Source organism: Myotis myotis, unplaced genomic scaffold (genome assembly GCF_014108235.1).
Source record: "Myotis myotis isolate mMyoMyo1 unplaced genomic scaffold, mMyoMyo1.p scaffold_m19_p_3, whole genome shotgun sequence".
NCBI lineage: Eukaryota > Metazoa > Chordata > Mammalia > Chiroptera > Vespertilionidae > Myotis > Myotis myotis.
In genome coordinates, this window is record NW_023416335.1 from 68,356,059 (window position 1) to 68,382,517 (window position 26,459).

Genomic DNA, 26,459 nt, shown 5'->3' on the forward strand with positions numbered 1-26,459 from the left:
TCTCTGGAATAATTAGTTTTACAAGGTCTCTTGAAGTTAAGCAATTACTTCTGCCTATTTTTTGCTTCCTTTCAAAATATTTTGCTTATCTAAGTTTTTTTTGCATTTCCTAATGAATCAGACTGTACATTCATACTTTAAAAAATATGATGACTTCAATTTAATATGAATTAATTTTATAGATCAAAGGGTATAACAATATGAACAAAAATGCTGAATTTTAAAAATTATGTGAGTTCTATGAATTGTGCAGTTTATATGTCTTTGTAGTATTTTTCTTTTCCAAAGTGATCTGTGATGATCTTCTTCTCTGGTTCTCTGCCCCATTAATCCAAGACTCCTCAGACTACCCAAATTCAATTGCTGTGTCCACATCTCAGTGAAAACTTATTATTCTGCTTGGGATCCCTATCTGTACTATCAGAAAACTGCATCCAGATAAAATGCATGGGTGGTTGGGTACTAGTACTTTTTTTCTTTCTATCATTGGTCATTGTCCTGCATTGCCTATTATCCAATATCTACAAATCAATTCATCTATGTCAACCATATAGCCTAGTTAATTATGAAGAATAGGAATATATGTTAATCAGACATACCATTATTGTTAGAAACAAAAGTCATATTATCATATTTTACTATTAATTTTTGTGTTCTTATTTATCAGTTTATCATTTATTTATAACACACACATTTTAAAGTATTAGCCTATTAAATACTTAAAACAATCCTATTGCATAGGTATTCTTAGTTCCACATTCCAGATGAGAAAATTAGGCATGATACAGCCAAATCACCTGCCAAAGATCAAACACCAAGGAAATGATGGAGGCAGCATTTGAAACCAGGAAATTTGCTTTGAGAGGCAGGGTAACTCATAAGTTCCTTCTAATAATTATGTAAATTAATACACCTCAAAGCACTTAATACATACTATAGTATGCAATAAGTGTTTGGTATATATATTCTTGTAATTTGGTTGGCATCACAGTGAGTTACATAATTACTCCCACAAAAGATAACCACCAGGACCTGCACATATGATCCTACTTAAGTAAAAGTTTTGCAGATATAATTAAGTTAAAGATCTCCAGGTGAAATCATTCTGGATTTAGAGGGGTTCTAAATCCAATGACAGATGTCTTTATAAAATAAAATCAGAGGGATATTTCCAACATAGAGAAACACAGTGGAGACCATGTGAAAATGGAGGCTAATTTGTAGTTATGAAGTAATAGGTGAATGAATGCCAATGATTTTTGGCAGCTACCAGAAGCTAGGAGAAAGACATGAAATAGATGCTTCCTCAGTACCTCCAAAAGGAGCCAGGCTTTCTTAAAACTTGATTTCAGAATGCTGGCTTTGAAAACTGTGAAAGAATAAATAGCTGTTATTTTCAACCACTAGGTTTGTGATCATTTGTTATGGTAACCTTGGGAAATGAATATAGACATTATTCCTGTGCATAGCATTGCATCTGCCTTTTTTACCATTTGATTTAATATATTGATGGCTTCATAATATTTTAGCTGTTTTTCTATACCATACAATAATGAAACTATTATGTTGATTAAAATTTGCAGTATTAAAACTAATATTCTTGCCAGCACCGGTTTGCCTCAGTGGATAGAGCGTCGGCCTGCGGACTGAGGGGTCCCAGGTTCGATTCCGGTCAAGGATCAGGGGCATGTACCTTGGTTGAGGGCACATCCCCAGTTGGGGGCGTGCAGGAGGCCGCTGATCGATGTTTCTCTCTCATCGATGTTTCTGGCTCTCTATCCCTGTCCCTTCCTCTCTGTAAAAAAATCAATAAAATATATTTAAAAAACAAAACAAAAACTAATATTCTAGTTAATCTCTCCCTGCATAAACATTTTTACAGATTTCTATTTTATTAGGAAGCATTTATAATTACTTACTTATGCCAAATGAATTCAGACAAAAAGACAAAGTAAATGGCTGTGGGAAAATTTGAGTGTTACATATCAATTATAATTTGTCATTTTAGTAGTACCTTTATGTCAATTTTGTGTCATGGAGTAATAAAATGCATATAAAAAGTTTGTAGATTTTAAAAATATTTTAAGTTCACATACAGGTAGAAATTTTAGATCCTTTATTTTATTTTTCTGTTTAAGCTTTTAAAAAGCTTCCAATATTTTATTCCCTAATACATATTAGCCATCATAGAATACATCAAACTGTAGACTCTTAACTACTCATAAAATTTCAGGATAATAAGAAGAGTTCATATTAACTAGATTTAAATTTTTATTAGTTGTAGGAGTAATGAGTTTAAAATATTTTGAAATGATTGGGAAATGTATAAATACATATTAACAGTCAAAATTAAGTTTGGGAATATTACTAACTTTTTCCATGTATGAGTCAAACAAAGATCATGATTCTAAAGATAAAAAGGCATTTTCTATAAAATTGAGTGTCTTTATTTCATAATTATTGATTTGCAGAATGATTTATACCCCAACATCCCTCCTCATTACTATTGACTTCTAAAAACATCAAATAAAACTTTTAAAAATACCTTTTGATATTCTTGAATGTCTTATGGAATTCATCTATTCAGACATTAGATATTCTGTTCAATGTGATAAAGTGTTAGGGGTGTTTGTGGAAAAGATGAGGAGGAAGTTCCCAGTCTAAGTAGGGAGGCTCAAAAAAGGGAAATCATCTATCTGATTGGGTGACCCACAACATATTTCTAAAAGTTTCATTGTTGCAGCTAGTAATTTAGATTCTTTCACTGACTTCTACCTTCTGATATTTTAAAAAGTTTTTTCTTCAATCTCTTACACTTTCATTTCATTCATTTCAATGTATTCATATATCTTTTCTTTATATATGGCTTCAAAATTTTTGTTCTTAAACTCTACCATGTGATCTAGTTCTCAATAGAGTATCTAACAACTAATAATTCTACCTGAATGTAATGCCAATCCCTCAAGTTAAATATATTTACACCTAATCGTATTATGTCATGATATCAGATAGATTTTGAATTCTTTTGAATTCTTACAGTTTTATTAATGGCTACATGCTGAATACCTTTGGTTTGGTGTGGCAACCTCCTGTCCTTCACTATGCTTCCCCATCTAAAATTCATAGTTCTTTCAACAAACTTCTCACCCTTTCCCTTTTTTCCTGTCTCATACAAATTCCTGAAGGCTCTTTTACATATGAAGGAATACTGCATTTACATCTTAATTAGCTCTCTTGTCTTTCAATTGTTCTCCCCTAACATAAGCCTTTCATTATTATTTTTAACACCATTTCACAGCAGTACTTCACCTAAAAATCATCACATATTAAAGTGGATATTGCACAAAAGTGTGTCATGGAAAAAAGTTTTTGTATTTATTGTAATTATATTCAGGTACATAGGTAAAATAATTAAGGTAAAACATGAATTACACACGTCTTTATAAAATCCAACACAAATACATTTCCTTATAGACTATATAGACAGAGAATAATCTTGGAAAAGGTTAAAATATATATTTGTTAATGTTTTAAAAACATATTTAAGAAAGGTAAAAAATCAAAATTATGTGAATCTTAACTATATATTAATATATATGTTTACATAAACAAAAACAAGGAAATATAAGTATTGGATGCTACATTCAAAATTTTAAATATTGTGGACCATGAAATTTATTATTAAGCAGTTGAGAAGTAACACAGTGGTTCTAGTTTAGAATAATAAGTTGTCTCACAACTTACAGAGAAAAGAAAAAAGCTTTTAAAATATCATGGTAGGATTAAGATACTTCTAAACTTAGTATATATAGTAAAAGTATAAAATACTTTAAAAAGATTATAAATAGTAAATGGTGATATTTGATGGAAAAACAAATTCAAATAATAGCCTGGGTTTTCTTACTACACTTGATCTTAGCCAAAAGGCCGAGAAGCGATAGCCTGGGTTTTCTTTACTATCCTATATCCTATCTAATAAAGAGGGAATATGCTAATTGACCCTCATGCCATTGCAAAGATGGCGGCTCCCACAGCCAATAAGGAGGGAATATGCTAATTGACTGCCACACCCTCAAAGATGGTGGCACCCACAGACACAAGATGGCGGTGCCAGTCCCCACACCCCCACTGGGGCAGCAGGCGCTGCAAGGCCGGACCCGCCTGCAGGCAGGCCTGGTCTTGCTATACACCTGCCTCCAGAGTCACTCAGTCCCCTCAGCCCCCAGCCACCCAGGGCTGGCCCGAGGCTCAGGTAACCAGGGCCAGCCAACGCTTGCATTGCTGGCAGTGGCAGCAGCAGAGGTGTGATGGGGCATCTCCTTCCTCTGATCACCAGGTCACTTCCCGCCCTTGAGGGCTCCTGGACTGTGAGAGGGGGCAGTCCAGGCTGATTGATGCCCCTCCAGTGCATGAATTTTCATGCACCAGGCCTCTAGTACTAATAATAAAAGCCCAGCAACTGAAATGGCAGAACAACCAGAGACCAGAGACCATGGCCCATCACTCTAGCTGGCAGCCTCCCAGTGAGTAGTTAAGGGCGATCAGTCAGGCAGAGGCGATTAGGGAGGATCAGGCAGTCAGAGTGGTAGGGGCAATCAGGCAGGCAGGCAGAGGCAGTTAGGGATGATCAGGCAGGCAGAGTGCTTAGGGGCACTCAGGCTGGTAGGGTACTTATGGGCAATCAGGCAGGCAGAGGCAGTTAGGGGTAATCAGGCAGGCAGAGTGCTTAAGGGTGATTAGGCAAGCAGGCGAGTGGTTAAGGGTGAACAGGCAGGCAGGTGAGCAGTTAGGAGCCAGCAGTCCCCAACTGAGAAAGGGATGTCCCGGATTTCGAGAGGGTGCAGGCCGGGCTGAGGGACACCCCCCTCCCATGCATGAATTTTGTGCACCTTACCTCTAGTTTTTGTCATATAAGTGATAGTAAAGTATGTAAAAGTTGGCTTTTGACTTTATCAAAAGAAAAAAAAAAATTCACCCAAATCTTGAATACTGTTAAAGTGATTTACCAATCCATGATGAACACACAGAGTAAATAGAGTTTGTTGACCAGGCACTAGCAGAGCTAAACACTAAGCACAGAGAACTGCAGTGGAGAGTACTGGCTAATTTATTACGAATGGTGCCACTCAGGAGAAAGTCAGAAATCCCCTGGCATATAGGTTACAGATTATATAGGGCAAAATTACAAGACACGTGATTAAGGGGTTCAGGGTCATGCTGAGTACTGATTGGTTGGAGATGAAGTAAGGCTGATAATTTCATCTGGTCTTAAGGATAATTCTGAGGTGTTTTCTGGCATCCCTCCATCCAGTCTTATGGGAAAGTAATTACCCTAGGGTTCAGAAAAGGATATATGACTTAGGTCAAGATGTTACCTTTAGCCTGCCAGAGGTGTGGACCTTGTGATCACAGGTTCTGGATACTGTCTTCTGCTGGCTTGAAGGCGGCTGTTTATGGGGGAGGGAGGAGTCTAGGTCTTTGAGACTATATATACACTGTGTGGACAGATTATTATGACCACCTGATGTTTGTAGGCAAATTAGCCGTACACTGCATCATATGGGATATGGAAGCCGAAGGCCTGTTCGAACACCTTTGCTGTCTGCAGTTACCAAGATAAAATGTCTCCAATTTGCACAGGAACACAGGATTGGACAGTCTATGAGAAAGAGAGAGAGAGAGAGAAATTGTAGAGCCAGGATCTAAAACTAAATTTACCCAGTTATAAGGCCCTTTGGTTTCAACTGTGATCATGAAAATTCTCTCCACTATACCTACTTGTCATCAACCCAATTACTCTGCCTGTCTTTAATTATGACGATAAAAATCTCTAGATGACTACATATGTGTGGCTTGTATCAATACAATGAATACCTTATATTAAACATATTTCTTCTATGTGTGATGTCTGTAACATATCCTCACCTCATTTCAAGTATCTGTAAAATAAGAAAGTTGTGCCTCATATACTTATGAATTTTTTCTAACTCCAAATTTCTGATTTAATAACATACATGTATATTACCATATAGAAACTAGGTATTGTGATAAAGTAAGTTGATTGGTGTAACAATATAAATAACATGATAAATTTGTTAGAAGCATCCTATGGACTTCTCCTACATTAATCATTAAAGATAAATGGTCATCTATGAAAACACACACACACAGAAAACATACAAACAATTAAAGGATCCAAATTTATATGTGCACACTTGTCTTTTCTAGTTGAATTGGACTTTTGCTTAAGTATAGCATATCCTAAAGCATAATTTTGCCTCTGAGATTTCGTTCACACTTATTGAGCAGTAACAATGATACAGTTTCTAATAAGGGATTTGGATGTGGTAGAAGTGTAGCAAAGCAGTTAGTTCTGCCAATTAGATAAATGTTGTGGAAAGTGAATCTCCTACCACCCTGTGGTAGTTTAGAATCATTGCATATTTGCAGGCTTCATTAAACTTCCCTGCTTAATCGATGCTTTCTTTATGAATATGCATATCAAGTGATTTTTGTGAAATATAAAGAAAGTACATAGCAGACCAAATATCCTACCCATTCTTTTCTGGAAAAAAAAAAATCTGCTATATACAGAGACAAATTTTTAGGTTTGGAACCAACAGTATAACACTTTCAAGTTCGTCATGGATAATTTAATCAGGAAGCCACAGATGCCTTAGATTTTATTTTATCCTGTCAGAGATCTCTCAAAGAGATTATCACACTAAACACAATTCATTTCTATGCTGATTTATTTAAGACAGAATAATCTCTTCTGAATCCCTCTGAATTCCACTTATGTTATTGTTTTATTTCTGAATCAAGGTAAATTTTGTTCTCTATTTTTCTAAAGACAAATATGAAAAATATTAATAGGAGAACTATTGATTGATTTAGAAGAGATTCTATAGGAGTTTTTATGTTTAATTTTTATTTTTTATATTTGCTCTAATGCTTATCTGTGGCATAGTGACAATAAGCTATTACAGATGGTATTATGTTTATAAATTATTATTGAATATTTACCGTACACATAAAGGAAACAAAGCTACATGATCTCGCTTACATGTGGAATCTAAAAAACTTGACTATATAGAAGCAAACAAAATAGGATGGTGGTTACCTGGGGCTGTGAGGTGGGAGAAATGGGAATTCGTTGGTCAGAGAGTACAAAATAAACTTTTTGAACATTTTCCCTTTCTAGTTTTCTATGTCTGGAGTGTAGAAACACAGCTGATTTTTTAAACTTAATTTACATACATCAATATACCTTCTAAGCTCATCTGTTCTATATAATTACTGATATATTTCATGTCTTGTGCAAATATTTTTTCTGTGTTTTAATCTATACAAACTCATTTTTTTCTTTACTTATTAAACAGGCCATGATTTTCAAAACAATATTTACTGAAAATGATGGTGGTGAGAAACCAGGTAACTTTCTAGATTTAAAGAAAAATATTTTCATCAAGCTTTTATTTATTATGATATTTTTCTATATTTTTTTATGATGCTCTTCATTCAGGTTAAGAAAGTTCCCCTAAGATTACAAGTTATTTTAAATAAATGCATATCAAGTATTATAAATGCTTTTTCTATGCCTAATGAAGTGGTCAAATACCTCTTCTTTTATCAATTAACATGGTGAGATGCATTTATAGATTTTCTAACATTAATCTAGCTTTTATTTTTGGAATAAATATGTTAATTTTGGAGCATTATTTTTAAAGATAATTTGGATTTGGGATTTTGTTTGCTAATATTTTGTTTAAAATAATGCTTTTATATTTCTGCTATCATATAATACTTATTACTTTGGGACACAGTATACTATTCAAACTATCAATATAAGTACTTATTTAATTTAGAAAAATATACTTTGATTTTTAAATACTCATACCTTTTTGACTTGATTAAAATATGTATCACTTTTTCTCTAATTACTTTGAATGTTTTTTTTCTTCTGTGTTTTATTCTGCTTAAATATGTCAAGTCTATTCTTTTGGTTCCTAACTTTATTTTCATCAGGGCCTATTATCTAATTGTGTTGCTAATGATCTAGATTCTATTTTTGTTTGATTTTTCTCTTCATATCTCTTCTAAGCTCTACAAGTTTATTTTTCATGATATTGGATTTTCTTATATTTTTCAATCGTATTATTTTATGTTTCTTCATTTTATGAAGTGCAATGGAAAATAATTCCATTATGTATATTAATTTCAGTTTTATTATTTTTTTGCAGTTGTTCACATACTTTAGCATCAATTCAATATAGTGTTCTTTCTACTTACTACTATAATTTTCCGGGGGACCAATTTAAATTTATCTGGGAATTGCAAGTTTTATTTGTCTGTTATATTTGGAAGATAATGACCTGATGGCTGCAAAACTAAAAGTTGTGGATTTAGGTAATTGGTTAAAAATACTTATTATTAATCTTCCTAAATATTTGCATATATTTCAGTTCTGGTCTAGCAACACGAATGGTTTATAGTCTAGTGGTGACTTAGCATTTATTTTCCTTCAAAAGATAAAGTCAACAGTGGTGGAGGAGATTTGACTCACTTTTCCTATCCTTTGTGCATTAATCTCTTTAAAAACACAATGTATCAATTACTAGTTCTTGGCTCTCCCTTTCCTGATGACTTTGTCTAACTGCTTGTAGAATACTCTGAAAAAAGTAAAAATAAAAAAGAAAGAAAGAAAAGAAGTATTGGTTTTATCTTTTAGAAAGTACAACAGTGTTTCCCAGTGTACACATGAGTTAGCCTACAAAATCTAATTTATATCCTAAGCGTCACTATTTCTTTCTCCATTGATAAGATTCAGAGTAACAAGTATTTTCTAGTATATCTGAAAAAGGAATTTATATTTTGCTCCTTTATTTTTGTATTTTTTAAAGTTTTTTAGAAGATTCATGTGGGACTTATTTAATCAGTATATTTTCTCCTCTATTTTATTATGAATAGAAAAAATAAAATTAGGGACATGTTATTCTAATCTTACTTGGCTAGAGTTGTTATGATCAGTTTCAATTAGAGATTAGTCAGTCAAGAAGATTTATTCACTCCACACTCTTTTATGAAGCACCATGCTAAGTGTACAGAAAGTGTTGCTGAGGATATTAAAATCTACAGAAGAAAACCAGGGACATTTTTATTGCTGTGTGTTACTAGGAAAGTTAATTGATCTCTAAAAGACTGACTTTCTTCATTTAAAATAAAAAGATAATAACTTACCGGGCTATGGTTAAGTGTTTATGCCCTGATAAGGCAAAAACAGAACAAAACAAAATAAAATAAAACATTGCCATTACTGTATGAAAAGTGTATTGAGCTTTTTCTCAATGTATGTGAAAGAATAGAACATAGGAGATACATGAAATGTAGCTGTTTTTATTTAGCAAAGTTTTAAAAGATTTGAAAAATGATCTAAATGAAATAGTGTACTAATTGTGCATATGGTACATAGGACTTGACTGTTTTGATTATAGCAATAACTTATAGTTGTAGTGTGTTCCAGTTTTTATATACTTATTGACAGTATTATTGATTCAAGGCCAACGTTAGTTTAGGTTATAATCTAGAAAACTGGTAATTCATAAGAGTACAAAACTGATATAAATATCAGTAAATTACAATAAGATTAGATTAATGGTTTTCAATTATTTTTAGAAAAACATGTTTATTTTTCCTAAATAGCTATTATGAGGAATATTAAAACAAATAACTGAAATGCATGTCCTATTAAGAACAGGAGGGTGAACTGTTGTCCCACTAGACAACAATTTGTTTGTCCCAAAAAAAGCCACAATACCCAATATAGTGTTCACAGATATTAGAACACCTAAAAGGAAAGGCCAAGAGCTGTGTGGAATTTTCAATTATCATTCAATTTAATATAGAAGTTAACATGTAAATATCAGTTCCTAAATAAATCCCTATATCCTACATTGACTTCTGAGCAGTTTTTCTTAATATCAGTACCAGGAGAGCATCCCTCACCGTGAGGTTCTTGAGTACAATTAGATATCCAGCATTGAAGGGATGTGGGTTATAGCATAATTTTGCCAGATTGGCATATTTAGAAACTCAGGTTACCCAAGTGGTTGTTACATAATAAACTGAAAGGATGATAAATTAAATTACTTGGATATGCCCTAAAGTATAGCATAAGACAATTTAAAACACTAAGAGGAATCCCTGGCCAGTGTGGCTCAGTTGGTTAGAGTATTGTCTCATACACCAAAAGGTTGTGGGTTCAATTCCAGACATGAGAATACCTAGATTGTGGGCTCCTTCCTTTTTTAGGGCACATGCAGGGGGCAACTGACCTATGTTTCCCCCATTGATGTTTATCTATCTCTCCCACCCTCTCTCTAAAATAATTTTTTTAAAAAAATTAAAACACTAAGGAAGATAAAAGCAACTAATGTTAATAGTTGCTTATATTCATAGATAACAACCCCTAAAAGTAAAGAAATAATTTATTTCAGAATGATTTTATCTTTCTATTGTATAAGCATACAGATTTTCACAATCTCTTTTAAATTGGACTCCTCCCTTTACAATTGCACAATCATTTTTCTCAATAAAAATCATACTACTAATCAGGAATTGGAATAAGGAGTGATGTTCACTATTTATTATCTACTGTGAGAAGAAATTGCTACTGTGCATTCAATACCTTTCTTAATCCTTACAATAGCCCTGAAAAAATGGGATTTCATCCTATACAATTTCCCAAAGAAAGTTCAGAAAAATAAGGAAATTTGTCCAGGGATACAGAGCTAGCCACTGGAAGGACATAGAATTCTGCTTTAAAGCTACTTCTGTCACTTACAAATTACTGATGACTCTTCCTAATTACTGTGAGTATAGTTTACATATGAGTATATATATATATATGTGTGTGTATATGTATATGTATATGTATATGTATATGTATATGTATACGTATACATACATGTCCAGAGTATGAATTTATACACAATAAGCTTAAACAATTTTCCTCAGTTATTTCCTGCATAAAATGAATAATCCTCTACTGCATAACTGTCCTCAAGTTATTGATTGCCGGGAGCCGGTCCATCCTTGCTGTTTCAAAGGAACTGGCATATATGGCATACTGTTCTTAAAATGTTTGCTCACCTTCTTGGCACTATGTGTTTTAACCAAGGTCTCCTCTCTGAGAAAGATTGTTTCCCCAGGTAGGGATTTTCCCCTGAAGTTAGGGAGGGAATAAAACCCTCTAACTAAGTGCCAGGTGGGTAATTAATCACTTTAACTATGAACAATCATGCTTAAGCTACATAATCTTTACTCCCTGGAATGGAGATAAGAAACGCCCTAACCTTTGTAATAGAGATTGATAGGATTGAATCAACTGGTATAAATACAGATGTAACAAGACAGCGAGAGACAGAACTAAGAAGACAGAACCAAGAAGACAGAACCTACACAGAACCTAGAGACAGAACTTCGCTGGAGAGAACATGGCAAAAGATCCTGGACAGAAACTAGCAACAGAACCTAGAGACAGAACCTAGTGAGAGAACATGGCAAAAGATCCTGGACTGAACCTGACTATAGAACATGGAAAGAGAACCTGACTAGAACCTGGTGACAGAACCTGGCTGGGGAACCTAGCAAGAGAACATGGACACAGAACCTGGCTGGAGATCCTAACCAGAACTTCACTGGAGATCCTGACCAGAACATGGCTAGAGAACCTCGCTAGGCTGCTGATCAACTGAATGCCCTCTCCGTCCACACCTTTGGGGACCCCTGGACCTGCTGGGGTTGGACCCCAGCAATTGATGACATATTATTAAAATTTATAATTTTATATGTTTGTGATATAATTACAGAATTGTGTAAAATTCATTTTAATGAGACTTATTTAAGAAATTTCTGACTATTATTGTTATTACTAGAGGCCTGGTGCACAAAAATTTGTGCACTCGGCAGGGGGGGCGGGGGGGGGGGGGTCCTTCAGCCTGGCCTGTGCCCTCTTGCAATCTGGGACCCTCGGGGGATGACCACCTGCTGGCTTAAGCCTGCTCTCCGGGGGATTGGGCCTAAGATGGCAATCAGACATCCCTCTGGCAGCCTGGCAGCCCTCAGGGGATGTCCACTTGCCAGCAGGGAGCAGGCCTAAACTGCAGTCGGATATCCTTAGCGCTGCTGAGGAGGCAGGAGAGGCTCCCACCACCACCGCTGTACTGGCAGCCATCAGCCTGGCTTGTGGCTGAGCAGAGCTCCTCCCACGTGAGAGCTCACTGACCACCAGAGGGCAGCTCCTGCATTGAGCGTCTGCCTCCTGGTGGTCAGTGTGTCATAGTGACCAGTGATTCCCAGTCCTTCTGCTGTTAGGGTCAGTTTGCATATTACCCTTTTACTATATAGGATAGAGGCCTGGTGCATGGGTGGGGGCCGGCTGGTTTGCCCTGAAGGGTGTCCCAGATCAGGGTGGGGGTCCCGCTTGGGTGTCTGGCCAGCCTGGATGAGGGGATGATGGCTGTTTGCAGCTGGTCACACCCCCTTCAGGGTGGGGGCCTCCATTGGGGTGCCTGGCCAGTCTGGGTGAGGGGCTGAGGGCCGTTTTCAGGCTGGCAGGTGACTGAAGCTCCCAACCTCTCCTTTTTTTTTTTTTTTTTTCTTCTGGGATTTATTTACCTTCTATGGCTGTCACTGGAACTGAGAGCTGGCTTTAGCTCTGAGGCTTGGCTCCAGCTCTGAGACCTCGGGTGCTGAAAGCAGGTATCTGGGTTTGTTTGCTTTCTATAATTGAAACACTGTTGCAGCTCCAGCTCTGAGGCCCGGCTGGCTGAAAGCAGGTTTCTGGGGTTTGTTTAGCTTCTATAATTGCAACATTGTTTCTTAGAGTGCAGCTCAGAGGCCGGCAGCGGCAGGCAGGGAACCTTGGCTTCCTCCATCACTGGAGCAAGCAAGCCTCCTGTTCGCTTCAGCTGCGTGGCTGCCGCCTGTCATCTTGGTTGGCAGTTAATTTGCATATTGCCCTGATTAGCCAATGGGAAGTGTGTCAGAGGTACAGTTAATTACCATGTTTGTCTATTATTAGATAGGATGTTTTTTCTAGTCAATTGATGAATTATCTTTTCCTAAGAGATGAAAAAATCATGTTCATCACACTAAAACACAAAATCAAAAGGCAAGGAAAGAAGTATAAATAAAAATCATCTATAAAAGCTAAGATGATTAAAGTGCATCTTTCACTATGTTTTTACATGTTAGAGTCTCTAAAATAATTTTTTTCTATGTGATCTTCTGACACAATGAACTATTTCTTACTTAATGCTTGAAATGCTGACCCTTCCATTCCATGACGGCTTATTTGTGATTTTTCTTGTATTTTATAGCAAATTTAACTAGTGACTGGAGGAGGAAAAAAAGAACAAGCTTCTAAGTTCATATATTTCCTAGTCAACAATGCATATATGCCTACTCTCTAATAATGCCATGCAAATATAGGTATGTATTAAGGAAAAAGCTGTGACTATCATAGACAAACCCAAATTCCTTAAATTTTCCCTTAAGTCAAATAATTGGCCAAGATGTTAATGATAGAAGTAAAATCTAATAGAATTAATATTTACAGATTTTGGCAGTCAGATTTTGCAAACCTTCATAGAATTTTTCCTTTGCCACTGTGGTTTTGCTCAATTACCTAAGACCTTACGCATCTATTTTAGAATCCTGAGCAATAAACAAAACTAACTGAATAATTACAAGTATATAATATTATATTCAATGTAAAACCATGAAAAAAAATAAAAGAAATCAAAGTCTAAGTACTTAGTTGCTTATAGCATAATAAAATTTTTAGATGTGAGATGCAATTATATATAACAACAATATGAGAAAACTTTGTATAAATTCTTAGGTTTAAATCCTTATTCTTTGACTAGAATGGACTCTATATAGTCATTATTTTGTTATATCTGCAATTTTAATGTATATTTACTTGATAAAGTGTTAACCTCTTTATCAAAGTTTCTTTTATTGAGGAATTAAATTCTCACAACCAATACATAATGACTATGTAGCACATTGATCTCAAATTATACTTCAAATACATTAAAAATTCTTTACTTTTATGGAATCTTAAAAAAAAAGAGAGAGATTTGGCAGGAGTTTTTTTAGAATAACAATACCCAAAGAATATTTGTGTATATTTCTGGAAAGATATATATTTGTACAGTTTTTTTTTATTTATTGTTTTGTAATTGATATACAATATGCAGATTGGGGGATCTTTTTTACCCCCTTATTAAGAACTAATTAGATAAAATATGTAGTTGAATATTTTAAGCAGCTATGCTTATGGCCAGATACTCCAATTCAAAAATATATATTACCTGGAAGTAATTAGGTTATTGTCATGCATGGTTTAAAGTAGAGAGTGCACTAATTTGACATTGCTAGTCTAAAAATTGTTTTTATATGAATAGTAGGCATTTAATAAATATTTATTTAAAGCAAAATACTATTTAGACAAATTATTATTTAAGTATAAAAGAAAATTTATTTCCCAAACTCAAGGCCTGATGAAAGCATCCCCTAAGAATATCGAGTTCCATTTGCTTGACTTATGTGATTACCAATTTCTCATTAAATTTGGTTTCTACATCAGAACTAACCACTGTGAGGAAATGACTTGTGCAGGCAACCAGCATATTGTAAATACATAAAATAGCATTTCGTTTTATAAAGCACTATCATGAGAGTAATTCTTGTGAATTTCTTACTTGAAATCCAATAACTCCTCTTTACTTTTCTGCATTCTCCAGTATATTTTGATACACTGAGAACCAGGGTAAAGCTTACAATTTTAACCCTTCCAAAGTCATGCCTAGCACAATTATTGTGTCATTATAGGCATTAAACAAAGATTTGCTAAAAGAGCTAATAAATCAATAAATGGATGAAAAACAAAACAAAACTAACAAACTTGGAGACCCTATCCTGCACACCTGATATAAAATCTCTCACTCTGAAATCACAAAGTCACCTCTCTCTAAAGCAATGATCTCTTACCACTTTCATTTAACCCCCAATACTACCATGTGTTAAATCCTTTTCATATCATGAATAAATTCATTTTTGGAAATGTGAAATGTCTGTTTTCATTTATTCATCAACCAATATTTATTAAGCTATTGAATGTATACTATGTGGCAGAAATCATTCTCATGTTTTGTATGAATAGGTACAGTGTTGATATTTTTTCATAATTTAGATTTAGACATAACTATATGCAATTAGAATATAAAATGTACTTGTAAAATATAATTTTAAAATATTTCAACAACAAGTTATCTTTTAAACCAAATTATTGTCTTAAAAATCATATCTAAAAAATGTATTGAGAAATTTTTCTGGACACTCTTTAATTGCTTGCATTGATCACAAATGTACAAAAATTTCCATGATAATTTATATTAGTGCCCTTTCTCCAATAACTTATGCATTAAAATAGTATTCATTCTATTCATTTTTCTAATTGATAAAGGCACAGAGAAATAATTTACTAACCTTTACTTTAAAAAACACTTTTAACCTATTATTTTCTTAGAAGAAAAAATACCAGATGCACCTCTCAACCAACTTATATGTAAAATCTTAATGTAATCCTTATGCCCAATATACATGAAGAATATTTATGGACAACTGTCCTTAAAATTAGGATTAAAAAAGTTAGGAATAGAAGTCACAGAGCATCTTTTCAGAGACATAGTTTGTGAAAAGTTGACTCTCTTAATGAGATATTCTTGACAATATTTGGTTAAGAAGTCTCTGTCTTGAGGAATGCATCAGTGATTCCCTGATTTCTAGAGAAGCCCCCAGATATCATGATGCTTGAAGAATTTAGTTTTTATCTCTATGCAAATAATAAAACTATTCATAGGAGAACTCTTCTAGAGGAAGTTACTTCTATATTCTGTCCAGTTCTTATAAAAAAACATACTCATTTTGAAAAGCTATGTAAGAGGATAAAATATCTTACTATTATCTCAAAGTATATCCTTTGCTAACTTAAGGATAGAAATCATCAGGACACTATGGGATAGTGCAAAATTAATGTCTTTTTATCCACCCTCTCCAAAAACTATGATTGCATGTGTGGAAATCAATTCAATATTTCAGTTCCTTGAGCTAATGTTCTGGCATCCCAGTGCTTTGTAATTCTAACCTTTCATTTTCTTCCCAAGAAAACATTGCATTCATGATTTTTTACTGTGATCTCTGTTTATTATGAAAATCCACATTTCTTTTTCAATTTTATCTTCTCAAATGCATTTGCTTCCCAACTATCCAGGGCTATTCAGCAGATAACACATTAGCAATGAATCTTACTACCTGCCTTTTATCTACTCTGAAGTCAGGAACCCTTTTTCTTATATCTTTAGGTGAAGATTTATCAGATTCTAATTAAGGAGATAGTTCTTCTTTATAAAGTTCTACCTTGAAAAAACAAAAGGAAAACATATTCAACCTAACTCTAAGGATGATTTATTTTCCTGATGCCTGGCTCCTAGAATGAATGATGTATCAGCAACTAAACTCAGCCATCGCTCTTATAATTTGTCTTCCAGGAGAGATAACAATCACAAAACATATTTTTATAAAGATATGAAAAGCCTGTTGAAATTGGATGAAGGATAACAACTGAGAGAATGTAATTATAACTACTGAATTTTAGCCAGAGTTTTTACACTTCTTTCTAAGACAACAGGTCAGTAAAAGCTAATTCTCTACACCATTTGGAAACAAAACTACTGGTAAATTAAATTACAATTTACATTTTATGTAAAATGAATTTGCATGTAAAAACATCCTCATTAAATAATTGAATTTGCGCAGTTGTCTGGTGGCTCAATTGGTTGGAGCATCATTCCATACACCAAAAGGTTTTGGTTGGATCCCCGGTCAAGGTGGGGTGCATACCCATCAATGTGTCTCTCTCACATTGCTGTTTATCTCTTTCTTTCTCCCTTTCTCTCTCTCTCTCTCTCTCTCTCTCTCTCTCTCTCTCTCTCAAATCAATAAACATATCCTCAGGTGAGGATACAAATATTAATTAAATTTAACAATAATGGAATTTTCTTTTAAGCCCTCATTAGCAATGCTGTTACAAATAGGTGGTACTGATTTACAGAAAATAACGTAATCTCAGATTTTCGTAAAATTTTACCAATTAACTATAAAACATAGTTTATTTTAAATAAATTCTATAGTTAAACCTATCATTTATTTATTTATTTTAGGAGTGCATTATATTTTATTTTATTATCATTTGATCGATTGGTGTGACAATGGTTAATATGGCCCTACAGGTTTCAGGTGTGGATTTCTATGTTAGAAACCCTAATACTGCACTGTGTGCCCACCATTCAAAATAAAATCTTCTCCTGTCACCATTTATTAGAAACCTGTCATTTAGATAATCAATTATATTCAATATTACCTAAAAGAATCTTCTTAACAATCTTTCCAAAAAGTTTTATGTGAGAACTGAGGAACATGTCTGCAATTAGAGAGATGTCATTAAAATATTAATTTTCTAATCGTTAATAACTTTTAAAATTAATCAGTAAGTATAGAAGTAATTATAATTTTAAATGTTCTTAATTCAAATATTTAATGAAAATGAGGAGAATATTTTCCTTTGTATATTAATAATAAGATTAAATTCTGTCTAAATCTATGGTGCTGGTGTTAATAATTATAATTACTTAAAAAGTCTGACAATGAAATTGTTTTCTCTTTGTTCTATTGCTTCCTCTTTTAAAGTTTATACATCATTCACCTGGATTTGGTCCTAAAGGCTTATGAAACCATACCTTCCTTTTGCAGAATGTGTTAATGAATTTGTGTCCCACTTATGTCTTCGTTAGTTCAGTCATTTATCATCAAACCAGACTGCCATGCAGGAATAACCTTTCTAGTTCCTGTTTTGAATAACTGGAACAATAACTTTCATTTTTATAGCGCTTTAAAGATCACAAGATTATGATTTCACATACATTATGTTTTTATTGTCACAAGAGCTCTGGAAATTCTTATTGCTAAATCTATTTTACAGGTAAAGAAATAAAAGCCCAATTGTTATTTAATGCCATAAACCTCATAAGTTTTAATTTTTTTTTTTTTAATTTATGAGTCAAGCCGAGGCTGGTATGGCTCAGTTGTTTGGTTAGGTGTCATCTTGTGCATCAAAAGACACTTATTCGATTCTAGGGGTTGCTGGCTCAAACCCCATTAGGGGATGCGTAGAAGGTAGCCCATGTATGTTTCTCACCTCTCTCTCTCTTTCTCTCTCTCTCTCTCTCTCTCTCTCTCTCTCTCTCTCTCTCTCTCTCCCTCTCTCTCGCTCTCTATCCCCACCCTCTTCTTCCTCTTTCTCTAAAATCAATAAAAATATATATATATTTTAAATCTATGAATCAAACATGGTCATCTGATTTTTAATCTACTAATTTTGAATCTACTAATGTTTATTTTTCAAATACTCTAGAAGTGAAAAAGTGTTGACTTCACTTTCTTTCTCTGCATTTTTTTCTAAAAGTGAAATATATTTAAAAAATAGAGGCCTGGTGCATGAAATGCATGCACAGGTCAGGTTCCTAAGCCTGGCCAGAAATCAGGGCCGATCGGGGCTTTCCGGCTGCTGGCTGGAGCCTTCCTTCATTCCATGCTGCCTCCTGGTGGTCAGCGTGTATCATAGCGAGCGGTCAAACTCCCGGTTGGTCAAACTCCCGAGTGGACAATTTGCATATTAGCCTTTTATTATATAGGATGATCCCATCATTGCTATGCCTGCTTTGATCAGCAACCTACAATAACAAAGGCATACCATCATAACTTACTGGCTGAGAGCAAGCATTGGAAGAATCCTTTCAAATTCCTGAATGAAATCTTGAGAGTAATTTGAATCTTGAGCTGATCTCACATCCAGGAACCAACTGGATTATGTGGGACACAGGAGGAAGTTCAGCAGGATTGAAGTCTGTGAATGGAAGTTGTTGCTGTTATGATAACGATGATGATGATGATGATGATGTTTCTTCCTAAAACTGCGGCATTTATAAAAATTGGTTTGCCGAAACCGGTTTGTCTCAGTGGATGGAGCGTCGGCCTGCGGACTGAAAGGTCCCAGGTTCGATTCCGGTCAAGGGCATGTACCTTGGTTGCAGGCACATCCCCAGTGGGGAGTGTGCAGGAGGCAGCTGGTCGATGTTTCTCTCTCATCGATGTTTCTGACTCTCTATCTCTCTCCTTTCCTCTCTGTAAAAACTCAATAAAATATATTTTAAAAAAAATTTGTTAAAATATATTTTTGTCTTCTATTTTACATATGATACTATTGTTTATGATATTGCATTGTACATGTGATGTTTCTTTTCAAACAGTAATTGCCAAAAAATAAAAATAATAATTTATTTATTCTTTTTTTTAATCCTCACCAAAGGATCTTTTATTCTATTGAGTTTTAGAGAGAGTGGAAAGGAAAGAGGGAGAGAGGGAGCAGAAGAGAGAGAGAGGAGAGAGAGAGAGAGAGAGAGAGAGAGAGAGAGAGAGAGAATAAATGTGAGAGAGACACATCAATTGATCAATTGGTTGCCTCCTGCCTGTGTGGATGGGGATGGTTCCTGCAACCAAAGTACCTGCCCTTGACTGGGAATTGAACTCGCAACCCTTTAGTGTGCAGGCCAATGCTCTAAACCACTGGGCAACACCGCCCAGGGCTCTGTTCATTCTTTGTACTTATTGTCTATTCTGTGTCAGTTACTTTCATGAGCACCTAAAACAGTGCAAGAGCAAAGAAAAGTACCATCTCTCTTGGAGTATTTCTTTTAGTGAGAAAAAAAATGACATAAGCAAATAAATATGGGAAAACTCTGAATTCTTTGCTTTAGTAATATGAAGATTTTCTCCCAACTGTCATGTAAAATTTCTTGAAAATGTGATTCAGTAACATCCTCATCCTCCCCCCATCAAACAAGCTTACAACTAAACCTTTTCTCCATTACGTCCAAGAGACTGAGTGATCACAAGTAATGTTTCATAATTTTTTTTTTTTAATATCAGGATCAATGTTTTAGTGACATCTAATATAGAATACAGCACATACTGCTATATCGCTAGGATTTCTAAATGGGGTCATTTTACTAATTAATCTTTATTCCTTTTATATATTGGTTATTTGGTATACATTTTATATGTTATTGATTCTTAGGCTTATTGGTGTAGAATGGCTGATTAGGCTATTTCCATGCAGTAAGAAAGAAAAATGCTCTCAATTAAATTAGCGCCCAATCCACAAAATAGTCACATGACTTTTTGGTTGCTTAAAAATTTCTTCTACTCTGTGGAATTTAGCAATTTCCTGGGCCTTCAGCTTATTGCTTTATAGGTTACTCCGTTTGTAACCACCCTATATAATAAAGAGCTAATATGCTAATTAGACCAAACAGCCGAACGACCTTCCAGTTGTCATTCCGGATGACCTTCTGGAGGAAGCCGGGGCTGCAAGGGCTGGCCAATGATGTGAAGGGCTGTGAGGGCCAGATGAGGCTGCGAGGGGCTGTGAAGGCTGGCCAAGGCAGCCCGGGCTGTGAGGGCCGAGCCCCTAGCCCAAAATTTTGTGCATCAGGCCTCTAGTCTCAAGAATAAAATGCCATTACTTTATATGTGCTGCAGTTTCCTTAATTTAGGTTCTGTAAAGAAGATGGTTATTGCTTTACAAGAAAATATGGAATTACAATAATTTCTCCAATAATTAAAATTCACTTTTTTGCTCCACTGATTTTCTACAAACCCAGCAACAGTTTTATTGCTTGTAGTTTTGTAATGGTTAGAAGACATTGTAATTAGTGATTAAAACCACAGCATACATTACCAAGAGTAATCAATTGTGATGATGAAAATATAAATAAGTCTGACACAGGTTGCGTGTGCATAACTAAATCATGCAGATTTTTGCATAACTACAATTTTAAAAAAACATTGGTGTCAGACATCCTGTTGTCAAATACTATGTTAAAATGTAAAATACATCAATACTTCATAGAGTTGATACAATGTAATTGTTGAGTGTGAAATTTTGTATGTATACACTTATATAATAATGCTGGTTATTAAAATATTGAGGTAATCCCCACCCAGGTGCTCTTTACTAAGCATCTCATGTGATCCCATCATATTGTCCACCTGGCCAGTTACCTAGTTTTATGGGCAAAAGCTTCAACAGACCCCATTTCACAGTTATGACCGGCATTTATTTGGATTAGTAAAAGCCTTCTTTATCAGTTGGCAAATATGTTAAGTTATCACATGTGTAGAGTAGCTATTAATTGATACTTTAACCATTAAATTGCAGGTGATCCTTGAAAAACATAGGTTGGAACTGTACACCATCCCTTTAAGTAGGTTTTAAGAAATAAATACAGCCGAAACCGGTTTGGCTCAGTGGATAGAGCGTCGGCCTGCGGACTGACGGGTCCCAGGTTTGATTCCGGTCAAGGGCATGTACTTGGGTTGCGGGCATATCCCCAGTAGGAGATGTGCAGGAGGCAGCTGATCGATATTTCTCTCTCATCGATGTTTCTAACTCTCTATCTCTCTCCCTTCCTCTCTGTAAAAAATCAATAAAATATATTTAAAAAAAAGAAATAAATACATATAATACTGTAAATGTATTTTCTCTGCCTTTTGGTTTTCTTAGTAATAGTTTCTTTTCTTCAGTTACTTTGTCATAAGAATAATATTTATATATGATGTGTATATATGTATATAGGATATATCATAAAAATGTGTTAATCGGCTATTTATGTTATCTGTAAGACTTCTGGTCAACAGTAGGCTATTAGTAGTTAAGATTTCAGGGAGCCCAAAGTTATACACAGATATTTGACTGTGCAAGGATTGGAATCCATAATTCCCATAATGTTCAAGGGTCAACTGAGATAGAAAATATATGAGCTCTGTCATCCATATACAGGCTTAGCATAAATAATTTCAAAATCTTATTCATCTTTTATTGCCCTGTATTACTAATTAATACATGTATATCAAGTGATTAACAATTTAGAGTAGATAAGCAAGTGCTCTCAATGCACTGGCATTTATATTAGACAAACGTACAGAATAATGTACTGAAATAAAGAATAGATATTTTTATAAGCAAACATATTTTATTTACTCTTGGGAACCTTATTTTTTAAATACAAGTTTTATTTTAGAATAGTTTTAACTTATAGCAAAGTTGTGAAGATAGTACAGAAAGTTCCCATATACTTCACATTATTAACATCTTACATTGGTATGGTACATCTGTCACAATTAATGGAATAATATTGATACATGATTATTAACTAAATTTCATCTTTGATTCATATTTCCTCAGTTTTTACCTACTGTTCTTATTCTATCCAAGGATCCCATCCTCGATACCACTTGCAATTAGTCCTGTCTCCATTGTGCTGTGACAATTTCTCTGTTTTTGATGACTTTGACAATATTGAGGAGTGCTGGCCATGTGTCCTATATTGGAATGTGTCTGATGTTTTTCTCATTAGACTGGGATTATGCATTTGTGTGAGAAAAACAATATTCTCCCCATTTTAGCTGTTTTACATCTCTGTGTTAACTCCAGCCTTAATTTAGGGAATAGTCTTGATTCAATGGATTGTGTTATGTGATTTGAAAGAGGATTTTTTATTAGTTTCCTAAATGTTATAGATTACAATTTATTCTTGAATATCATAAATCTCAAGAAGATTACATAGACTATGTATTTTGTTAAAGTAAAATAGGTTGAATTTAATTTTTTTAAACTTTCAAAGACTTTGATGTTTCTTAAAATAATTTAAAACTGATTAGTATTTTGATAGATTTTGAGGAGATCTGAAAAAAATATATAGGATGGCAACAATTACAAAACCTGATGATACTTGTTTATTATACAAGGAAAATATGCACCTTGCTTGGCAATATCTCAAATGAATATGGTGTTACTCCACAACTGGCACTAAGCTCCTCAAGCTATTAAAATAACAACAAATAATAAAACACACACACACACACACACACACACACACACACACACACACCATGAAGTTTGTGTAATCCATCAGTGAAAGCTAAAAAGTGACTAAATTTTTGTTCAACTGTGGAATATCAGACTTTTACTGGGCTAATACTGTAAGCTCTCTCCTGGCCAGTGAGGAAGGGCACTTGTTTAGCAAACTGTATATAGCCATATAAATTCATTCTGTCCAGAGTACAAACTCTCCATTCTCAAGTAGCATAACATACCATGAACTCTTCTGACTTCCTAGAACATACCCCTGCCCTGCGGTTTTTTCTTTCTTTTGTGATTTAGTGAACTGATTTCTGTTGTCATATGATTTGTGTTCTCTTTCTGAGAAAGTAAATTGACTAACTGTGAACCTTGTGCACTCTCACCTCCAGTGTTCTTTGTTTTATTCTTTCACAGCATTCTTTTCTTACCCTCTCTTGATTCTAAAATACATCCATCATTTTCATTTCTTATTGTTTACATCACAGAAACAAATATCCTTTTATTAATATTTTACACTTTCTACTCTCTATTGTTTCAATTATCTGCACTAACTGACTACTTTCTTACTAGTACACTGTTGGTGTGCCTTAAGACCTTAAGACCAAAATGTAATAGATTAAAATAACTGTTATTATCTCTTACAAATGTCTGGGTAGACTCAGCAGAGCCGTTTTTCCTTGAGTCTATCATGTACTATAACCAGATGTCTGCTGAGGCTTCAGTAATCTGAAAGCTCAGCAATGCTGGAGCGCCAAGGTAGTTGACGTGAAAGTTTAGTAGTCAATGCCAGTTGCTGGACGGGAGTTCATCTGCTGATATTGACTAAGCATCTTCATTTGCTGCTCCACGTGACTTGTGCTTCTCCACTCTCTCCTTCTCAGATGGAATATTCGAAGAGTGAATGTTCTGAGAGGCAGAATGGAAGTTACCACAAAAAGGCATGTCTGGGTCTGGCATAGTTAACACTTTCACCTCATGCTATTTGTCAAAGTAGACACATGGATCCACTTGGACTAAAGGGCATGCAAAAATTCACTTCATCTATCGATTAGATGTAACAAATCCACATTGAAGAGCACAAGTAGGGAGGTATTTTGCTAGACCTTGGCACACTAACTTTTAATCTTTCCACCTAGTAAACTGATTAAACACACACACACACACACACACACACACACACACAGTGCACCCATGCACGAGAGAGAGAGCAAAATAAAGTGGAAACAGTTATCTGATACCATATATTTTTGTTTAATACATCCCTTAGTTTGATCATAGCAAATATTTGCTTTCTTATATGTCTGCAATGTTTTTACACTATAAGAAAGCATTCAGAGTCTATGCAGACGATAGTTACACAGGCACAGAATTCACATTTGGAGCTTAACTTTAAATGTCATTCTCAGAAAGAACACTGGTTTACAGCTTTCAGGAACCTTTGATTCTATGTTTGGCACTACTATTTTGTATGGCATTTGCCTTAAGAGACTGACTATGCACATAAGACGTTTTTCGTTTCTTTTGGTTGTCAGTATGGATCAGCCATCCATGAAATTGCCTGGCCCCTTTGAAATTAGATTATATGTTCAGATTATGATATTATGTTTGGAGTAATTTGTTCTGTGTATCATCTGTGCATGTTCATGCTGGCAGGGCATGCTAAACAATAGTATCTATATAGTGAATTTCAGTACAGTTATGTTTTGTTTTCTTCTTTTTATTAACCATCTCACAGCAAGAGCATGCATGGCTGGATTCCAAAAATCATGATATTTATTGATTTAATTTGTAAGCAGAAAATTGTTGAACCTTTCTAGGTAGGTGGGTTTTTTGAAAATGATCAAAGTGTTCACAGTGTCTGAAGTATTTCTTTATAGATAAAGAAAAGCACACTTTAATCTTCAAGTGGCTGTTGCACTGACAGGTTGAAGTAGTGTGCGACAGTCATTATCATTTTATTCTGAATTGCAGCTTGTCTCCTGTTATCAAGGCTTGTGAATACAAGCAGCAGAAAGCTCTTCCTTTGTGTAGGACAAGTTTTTTTACTTAGCGGGACACTAAGAATGTGCCAGTTTTTGTTTTTTGATCTGTGCTGAAATGGGTAAGGTGCTCTGCAAAGTGGCAGGAGACAATAATTGTGATAAACAGTGCTGAGATAGTTTTTACTTTATGTTTTTTCTCTAAAGAACCATGCTAGTGTTGAATTAGCATGGTTCCACAGAATCACCACAAATTGACATATGAGAAAAATGCAGATTACACAGTGTATAAATCTTCTCATATTTAACTTGAACTTGAAATTAGGAAGAGCTAAATTTGTACACAGGATATTAAGGTAAAATAGTGCTGTTTCTTTTTACAAAATAATCGACTTTGGGATAGATAAAACTTAAAACTATACCATGTCCCTTAAATAAATATACTATTTTAAGGTTATGATAGTGCATTATTCTTGAGTCACTATTTTATTCATTTTACACTTGATTCCTATTTCTGCCATGCATAATATTTCATTAAATTCAGAATTATCAAATATGTTAAATTGTATTGCATTTTCTGTCTAGTTTGTGCAATGTTTACATGATGATAATCTTGACATAATGTGAAAATAAATCGTACTTGGGAAATAAATGATACATTTTTCAGTCATTATTATTCATTTTTAGTGAATTAACATGATCTTGCTTTGGGTTCTAAAATAATACATTTAGTCCTATTTTTTTTTAAATATATTTTATTGATTTCTTACAGAGAGGAAGGGAGAGAGATAGAGAGTTAGAAACATCAATGAGAGAGAAACATCGATCAGCTGCCTCCTGCACACCCCCTGGGGATGTGCCCGCAACCCAGGTACATGCCCTTGACCGGAATCGAACCTGGGACCCCTCAGTCCGCAGGCCGACGCTCTATCCACTGAGCCAAACCGGTTTCAGCCATTTAGTCCTATTTTTATATATTTTGTCTCATCTATTGTTGCCAGCCTCCATTCTCACTACTAAGTTATTAAATAACCTAATAAGCAACATGCTAAATATATAATATTCAAATACACTTTGGCAGTTTGTGTTTTGAGATACCATTTTTCTGTTATTTTTGGCCATGTGAACATTTTGATAACAGGAGTTATAATTTTAGTGTTTTGTTTTGTTTTGTTTTTTTATTCTCAAGCCAGAACAGAGGGTCTCAACATACAAGTGCTGCACAATTTCTCTTTGTTGTGAGATGATTCACAATGAATAAATACATTCCAAATACCTCTGAAGAATGTTATTAAAAATCTATAAAATAATGCATCAATTTAAAAGTAGAAAATAACATAAATTCTACTCAAATGCGTTACACTTCTTAC

The 26,459-nt window shown here is 34.5% G+C and overlaps 1 long non-coding RNA gene and 1 pseudogene across 2 annotated transcripts; one reads left to right on the top strand and one right to left on the bottom strand.

The window, feature by feature from the left end:
• Nucleotides 1-3,849: 3,849 nt before the first annotated feature.
• Nucleotides 3,850-3,939, bottom strand: LOC118652168 (annotated as a pseudogene).
• A 9,447-nt stretch (nt 3,940-13,386) lies between these two features.
• LOC118651530 lies at nt 13,387-24,014 on the top strand. Of its 2 annotated transcripts, none has more exons than XR_004966289.1 (3): nt 13,387-13,494; nt 16,620-16,759; nt 23,992-24,014. It is a non-coding gene; the product is annotated as an uncharacterized LOC118651530 (long non-coding RNA). The 2 variants fall into 2 exon arrangements; XR_004966288.1 differs by lacking the exon at nt 23,992-24,014 and adding an exon at nt 21,407-21,477.
• Nucleotides 24,015-26,459: the final 2,445 nt, after the last annotated feature.